The 8391-nt window shown below is 41.7% G+C and overlaps 1 long non-coding RNA gene across 1 annotated transcript; it reads left to right on the top strand.

The window, feature by feature from the left end:
• Nucleotides 1-220: 220 nt before the first annotated feature.
• On the top strand, nucleotides 221-8019 carry LOC120995391. The gene is made up of 3 exons (XR_005777585.1): nucleotides 221-2657; nucleotides 4024-4172; nucleotides 7667-8019. It is a non-coding gene; the product is annotated as an uncharacterized LOC120995391 (long non-coding RNA).
• Nucleotides 8020-8391: the final 372 nt, after the last annotated feature.

The following is an 8391-nucleotide window of genomic DNA, read 5'->3' as shown; positions in this document are numbered from 1 at the left end:
ATACTGGTGGAACTCAAACTTAGAATGATGTGTGAAGTTTATTTATTTCATTAATGCAACTTAAAAGGTGAAACTAACATATGAGAGACTCATTACATGCAAAGTGAGATATTTCAAGCCTTTGTTATAATTTAAATGATTATGGCTTACAGCTTATGAAACCCCAAAGTCTCAATTTTGAGGTACCCTTTGCTCAGGGGGTATGGATTAATTAGCTGACTAGAGTGTGACACTTTGAGCCTAGAATATTAAACCTTTTCACAATTCTAATTTTAAGCTGCATTAATGCAATTCCTTTTAATTTGCATTACTGAAATGAATTTTTGCACGATATTCTAATTTTTCGAGATTCACCTGTGTAAGATCAAGTTTTTGCTGCAGTAATTTTGTTTAGCAAAATACTTTTTTTTTTTTCTTGTGTTTTCTAGAACACAAGGTCCATAATTGCCTTTTTCAGATATACAATTTATCTGTATGAACATGTACATTGCTTTATAATAAACTAACCTTGTTCTTAGTTTTAGTGATTAAAAAAAGACTGGATCCAGGTTTTAATTATTCTCTATTAAAACCTAAAAAGATGGACACCGGTGACTAGCCATTTTTTCAGAGAGACCCTCTTGGCTTTCCATACACAACCATATGCAACATTAAAATCCCACATTATCATAATTGTATTAACCAATGTTACTAGAACAGTCATGATACTATAAAATGTGACCACTATAAATGTTGCTGGTGGACAGTATCGTAAAAATACTCCAACTGGATCTGTCTCATAAAATATTCTGTCCTTAACTGATGCAACAATAAGTAGAGGTTGAATATTTGTCTCTGGTGCCAAATATCTCTGAAAAAAAGTTTTCTGTTATCACACTAGAAGTCAAGCCGCTAATGCAAGCTTGTGTCCGCTGTATTCATCCACTGCACTGTTACTCAGTGGCAATCATTTGTTCACTGCTTGTGAAGGCAGAAAATAACGCTCTCCTTAGGGGGCCGTTCACGCAGCAGATTTTGTCCACAGAATTTTGGGGCGGACACCAAGCAAAATTCTGGTGACAGCTGCATGGTGTCCTGAAGCCTCTTGTTTTCAGTGGGAGGCAGTGCTGCATTCCGCAGGCTGGTAGATGAAAGCTGGGACTACACAAAGAATAGACATGTCTCTTCTTGGCATGGCCTGTGGCTAGCTGCCGCAAGCAGGAATGTCATCTGAAATGAATAACCACAGCAGAAACTGCTGCGGTATATTATGAGGCTTTTGACAGCGTTGGAGGACCTGTAACCTTTCCTGACATGTTTAGCAACTACTTGAATTCCCCTTGTAGTAGTTTTGGCGTATATGACAATTCCTTTATTATTCCTGCTAGAAGTTATTGATTACTAGCATTTTGCCATGAAGGTTCAGATGGGTGTGTGGCCCTGCACAGTGACACCATCCAAGCAGTGCTGATGGCAAACTGCAGGGACACACCACTACCTGAAAAACATAACTTCTAGCAGGGAGACTAATGAATGACATAATGTAGTCATAAGATACTCCAAAATTATTACAAGGGGAACCCAAGTAGTTACTAAGACATTTCAGCAGTGGCGACGGGTTCTCCCTAATCCAGTAGACACAAGCATTGAATTGCAGCACTCCTAGTGAAGTAACCTAAAAAGCGGAAATGTTTTTGAAACTTGGCATCACAGATAAATAATATCTCTACATTTCTTATACTGCCGTTAACTAGGTTACAGATCTGCCTTAAGGCTGTCATGAGAAACTCCACGTCTTTAAATACAACATACAAAAAATAGTTGTAATGCAAGTTTCGAAGGTTTTACATATAAATGGTTGTCTCATCACTTCGGTCCGTTTTATCCTTCCTAGGAGTGTTAATTCCTATGGCAGGTTGAGGTCTGGCTGCATGGTGTAAGCCACAATAATAGAGAGACAAAATTAAACTTGTTATTTGTAGTCTAATGGAAAAAAAGACTGGACAGTTCCCATGGGCTGCGGACATCGTACAAATGCCAAGGTTCCTTAACCTTATTAAAGAAAAGAAAAATCATGCAAGAGACTCAGGATGTGTAAATCATGCATCGCAAACCAGGTAACCTAATTCCCTAATACTGCTCTCCGCACGTTAATGTATCAAGACAAACGTCCTGTGCAGTCTAACTGGGAAACTGCCTAGAAAGCTGAATCGGTTTGTGACTATCTAGGCTTGCTAGTTAAAGTGTACAGGCTGTAAATATTTCATGTTAATATCCATATAAACTGATAGCAGATTGAACGTTATCTACAGAATTTATCAAAAAGCTTTAAAAGCCATGTAAAAAAAGAACTGGAACAGTTTTTACATTAAATGGAAGTTGACATAAAAAGGTTTCCAAGTTGCCTTTAATGACAATAGCCTTTAAATCTGCTACCTTTTTAATAATAATCTGCTCCGTTATTGAAAGTATTAAAAGGAAAAAGAAAAAAAAAAACTTCAACACACCCTGCTCCTACAATTTATTTTGCTGGTTTTTTTTTTGGGTGGGGGGGGGCAAGGTGGGGTATTCCTTTGGTCAACTTACTATTTGAAAAGCCTGCCCAGCTTTAACAATCTGACTCTTCTGTCTTGTTTTGCAGGTGTTGATTGGACATATGTGAACAGTTTGATTTGCAGGTAAACAAAGCTGCACCCCATTAATATTTAAAAAGAAATATTTGCATTATATAGGAACCTGTCTCCATGAAATGCAGTGTAATCTGCAGGAGGCGCAGAGCAGGTTGATAGGGTTTTGTGGGAAAAGATTCCTTAAAGTTTGTATTTTATTCACTTAATCTCTTTCTTACCTTAGAGCGGGGATCTGCAACCTTCTGCACTCCAGCTGCTGCAAAACTACTACTCCCGCATACAAAATGACTTAGCTGTTCTTGTAACTCCCTCAGAAATGAATGGAGGATTCTTGGGAGTTGTCGTTTCAGAACAGCTGGAGGTTGCTGATCCCTGCCTTAGAGCAACCCCTGTGGACAGCCATCACTGACTGGCAGCTATCTATACACACTTACATAGGGACTATTATCACTGATAACAACACCCCCTGTGTACAGCTGAAATCAGAAATGGCAGAGATTTAAATGTGTAAGTTACAAGTTTTACTGTATCTTTTCCCACAGAACTATATATCGCTCAGCTCCTCCTGCTCTAGAACATGCTGCCTGCCAATGATAACTCTCTCTCCTTTCTGAACTATATTGTGCATGGGGGAGGTATCTTATCACTGATTGCATTCCCAGGTAATCCTGTACCAAGAGATCTCACTGATAGCTGTACACATAGGCTGCTTTATAGAGGACATTTCTAGCAGGTTTATGTAGGGCATATTGCAGGGATGTAATATCACTTGCTAGTTTGGGCGCAGCTTCGTTTCCCTGCTGTGAACCCCCCCTTCACTTTTCCCGCCTTGTATGCTAATGAATAGCATCGGTACAGGGGGGAGACTGCCCTGTTTACTCAGTGGGCATCTGCTTCTCCCTGGCTGTTGCACGGTCCAATCACAGTGGAGACACTTTTCTGGTGGGGGAAAAATTTGCAACTTTTCACATTTTCTTAAGTGGTGATTTTTGCCACCCTCACCACTTTCCAAAGCCGGGATGGGGCAGGAAAGTTCTGGTGCAAATGAAGACATCTAAGAGCTGCCAAAGTATGTGCCTAATTTAGAAGACTAGGCATTAATGTCATTCATTAGGAGTGTTCTCTGGCAGCGCAGGAGGATTCAATGACTGGTGTAAAATCTCCCTAATATTATTAAACCACTTGAAGGGTTGTGTATGGGACTCTTGATGATCTGCTTGGTGCAGGGCCTGAGGTGATGCATGACGCCGGGGATTTTGTTGAATCCCTACACCCTCAGATCGGTCACCCTTATTCCCTATGGAATCTTTATGCAATATTTACAGAGATTAATAAAACTGTATACGGTCTTTCATTTTTTTTTTTCAAATCCATTCTGTGTAGATTTATCAAATGTATTTATATTTTTATATAGGATTGTAGAGCAACGGTGCTACATTCATCTGGGATGGCCCTTCTGTAAGCCTGACATGCAGAACTGTGGGTTCAGTGGAGATTTCAGGCAATAAATCAGATGCAAGACCAAGCTCAATAATGCAGAGGACCGCTGACATTTTTACACAGGTACAAAGCTTTGAGAATTACATACAATAGAATCTGCTTGTAGTTTCTGAAACTTCATTCAAACTAAATCTGAATGCTTACGTTTTATGTAGTCTGACATTAGATCTTCTGGCAGATTTGGACAATTTTTGTGCGAAACTGTCAACATACTGACAGTCTGCAACTACCAAAAGTGGCAGAACCACTTGATTGAGAAATGTTCAGGTTTTATATACAGTTATATATGGTACCTTGCAATCAGTTAGCAGTCTTTCATGGCGTGCTGCTTCTACATGCTGCTCCAGAGTCCCTGACACTGTAGGCTAACTAGTGACTCCATGAAGACGGGAGAGCAGCCCATGGGGAGGCCAACTGATGTCTGGGGAGCGGTGGACATAGCAGAGCACTGATCTTTGCTCTGCACTGGGGTAATGGGATCACTTAGAGTGCAGCGTGCCTGAATTCTTCTGACTGCTGACATCAGAGGTGAGGAGGTGACTGCCAGGCTAGAGGTCATCATACTTCTCGCAATCTTGACACCAGCATGTAAAGTACGATGCTAAACTCTCCTGTGTTCTCCCTGTGTTAGGTACTCAGCCAGGGCCTGCTGGTGCAGTGATCAGTGAGTCAGCAGGCTGAGCACCTAAACCAGAGCCAGCAGACTAGCTGATAATCTGAGTCAGAGGCCTCACTGATCACAGTACCAGCAGGCTCCAGCATAGGTGCTCAGCAAGAGCCTGTGGATTAACTGATCACTGCACCAGCACGTTCTGTCTGAGTGCAAGGAGATATGAGAGCAGCCAGCTATCTTTCCATAACTGAAACAGCCTAGCTAACGGTGCTGTGCCGTTTCTGTAACTCCCATGGTAGTTGCTGAAATAGCAAGCATTGGTGTGTTCCACTGTTTCACGGCCGGCTGGTGGGGAAACAGCAGCATTTTATGATCAGGGGGTTCAAGTACAAACTGTCATAAATAACAGCAAACGAGGCATGAGGGCCCTGCTTGCAAGAGCTTACAATCTGAGGAGATTTCAGTGACACAGAAAAGGATTAGATACAAAGCTGCATGAGCCAGGAACCATCCGATATCTGTTATGCTTCTGAGTGCATGGGGTGTGGTGGATTCTGATGGTTCAGGTTTAGAAGGGGGTTGTGGGGTGAAAGGAGAAGTTTTAGATAAGGGCATGCAATAGGCTAACCTAAAATGTTTTTAGGGAGCGCCTAAAACTGTAGCTGTTAGGTTATTCATAATTGCTTGGGCATTCCAGAGAAGTGGTGCAGCTTGAGAGGAGTCTTGGAGACAGGAGTGACAGGTTCAGATAATGGTGGATGTTAGTTGTAAGTCATTACATTAGCTGAACAGAGCACAGGTAGGATGTTAGACAGAAATGAGGGAAGAGATGTAGGGGGGTGCAGCACTGTGGGGAGCTTTGTGGGTTGGAATGAGCAGTTTACATTAAATCCTGTACTGTATAGGGAAGAGTCCAATGACTGGCACATGGAGGCCAGTTAGTAATGAGTTACAGTAATCGAGATGGGAATGGATGAGATTCTTTCCACAGTCGGGCGGATTCTAGAGATGTTTTTGAGGTGCAGGCAGTGAGTGGGCAAGAGGATGAATATAGAGGATGAAGGAAATAGCAATGTCAAACACAGCGGGCATTCTGCTTAGGTGTGATGGTGGTGCCACACACGGAGATGGAGATATTTGGTTTAGGTAGGTTACTAGATCAAGAAGACACAAGTAGTTCAGTCTAAGGGTCCATTCACACATTCGTGTGTTTTGCGGATCAGAAAAACACGGACAGCGGTAATGTGCGTTCCGCATTTTGCGGACCGCACATTGCCAGCACTAAGAGAATATGCCTATTGTCCGCTATTGTGGACAAGAACAGGACATGTTCTATCTTTTTCAGAATCGGAATTGCGGACCTGGAAGTGCAGGGCCGCAATTCCGATCGGGGATGCACATCGTGCGGCTCCATAGAAATGTATGCGTCCGCAATTCCGTTCCGCAAAATGCGGAATGGAATTGCGGATGTGTGAATAGACCCTAAGAGCTTGAGTTTTAGATGGGGCATGTTAGACAGAAGTCAGGCACTGGCATTCTGTAGTATAGCAGGGGTGATGTCACAGGAAAGAAGTATATAGTTGGGGGTCACAATCATAGAGATGGTACTGGAAACCAAATCTGCTAAGTCTGTTCAATAGGGGTTGTATAGAGAGAAGAGGACCTAAAGTTGAACCCTGAGGAACACCAACAGCAAGAGCCAGAGAATGATACTGAAAGAGGTCAGATGCAAAGAAAACCAAGAGTGTTGTCCTAAAGGCCGATAGATTGGAGCATAGTGAGCAGTAGATGATGTTGGTGTACAGTGTCAAATGCTGCAGAGAGCAAGGAGAATTATTTTTTTATATTTTTTTTTTCGTTTTGAAATTTTATTCTGAATCATGAGCAGAAAATACAAAAGATACATCCACCCCACACTGGGGTACTTTTTATACAAATCATACAGCCAAAAATGAAAGCATATTTAAGTACCATCAATACAGGGGAAAGGGGGGGAGGAAATAAAGTAAGGATGATGAAGGTCAAGATTGTAGGGGAGAGGGAGGGGGGGGGGGAAGAGGGGAAGGGGGTTACTCCTACATCCCAGTCATGAATGCTATATAGCTCTGACTATTAAGTTGAGAAACCTCTATTTTTTCCATGGGGACCATGTGGCTTCAAACACCTGTGACCTTTTGGATTCCCACCCAGCAATCTGCTCCAATCTGTAGAGTGCATCACACTTCGCAGTCCACTGGGAGACAGAAGGGGCCCTGCGACTCTTCCAATTAAAGGCTATAAGAACCCTTACAGCCGCCAACAATTGACCCAGCAAGGAGATAATGTCTATTCCCTTTAAATTCTCCCAATAACCCCAACAGACACCCTTTAGCTGAGGGAACCAACTTTACACCACTAATCTGTGAGCATATTGTGCAGATCCTTGTCCAATACTTGGCAATATCAGGACATGTCCACCATATGTGCACTAGCGAACCCTCTGCGTTAAAGCATCTCCAGCATCTTGAGTCACATTCTGGGTATATATGATGCAATCTTTGAGGTGTGAAGTACCATCTTGTAATCACTTTGTAAAGGTTCTCCTGCAATTTGACACATCTAGATACCCTTGGTGTGATAGAGCAGATCTGCGTTATTTCCCTATCTGAAAAATGGATATCTAGATCCTTTTCCCATTTGCGGATGAAACCATATGAGTCGGGTCTGGACTGGGAGACCAACATAGAATATAGCCGCGAAACTTTTTTCACAGGAGGGACCCTAGAGATCAAGGAGAATTAGTAAAGAGTAGTCTCCGTTACAATTAGCTGTCAAGAGGTCGTTTATCACTTTAAGGGCAGTTTCTATTGAATGTAGGGAGGGAAAACCAGATTGTAAACACTATTTTGCAATGCTGTACAAACTCTAATATCTTCTGCAAATCTAAATCCTGTGTCTTTCCTAGATGCCACAATGGGAACATCAACCAAAGTTTTTACCTCCTTCAGTCTCTGGATCATGGAGGAATTCTACAACTTAAGGATTTGAAGAATAGTTCATGTAGATGAGATCCTGGTGAAATCTGATCATGAAGATCTTCTAGACAAAAATGCATCTATTCATTTCAGTTTGTTCCCAGTTGGCTGATGCCACTTTCTATTTCCTTTCTGCTCTAGTAATATACCATACTGTAATATTGCAGATTACATCAGAGGAAGGATGTATTGATTCTAATTCCTTTCTGTAGCAATGTGAGAATCATATGCTGAAATAAAAGTATACATTGGTAGCAGTCTCTACTTTTCATTCATTTTGCAAATCACTGTCATGTGAGGTTCACTGTAATGGTATACTGCCAAATATAATTAAAAATGATCTGGATTAGAATATACATTAAGAGAAAAAATGCTGTTAAGGATCTTGTACACAGACTTCCATTTTTTAAATCATTTCTTAAAGCTAGAGAGCAACTCTCATTCTAGAAGATCTAATGTCTGCATAAGGGTCCATTCACACATCCGTATGTGTTTTGCGGCTCTGCAAAACACAGACACTGGCAATGTGCATTGCACATTTTGCGGACCGCGCATCGCCGGCACTATAATAGAATATGCCTAATCTTGTCCGCGATTGCCCCATAGAAATGAATGGGTCTGCAATTCCATTCTGCAGAATTGCGGACCCTTAGGC

Source organism: Bufo bufo, chromosome 3, assembly GCF_905171765.1.
Source record: "Bufo bufo chromosome 3, aBufBuf1.1, whole genome shotgun sequence".
In the NCBI taxonomy this organism is placed as follows: Eukaryota; Metazoa; Chordata; class Amphibia; order Anura; family Bufonidae; genus Bufo; species Bufo bufo.
The sequence above is the reverse complement of the archived record's forward strand: the minus strand, read 5'-3'. Positions and strand labels throughout refer to the sequence as shown.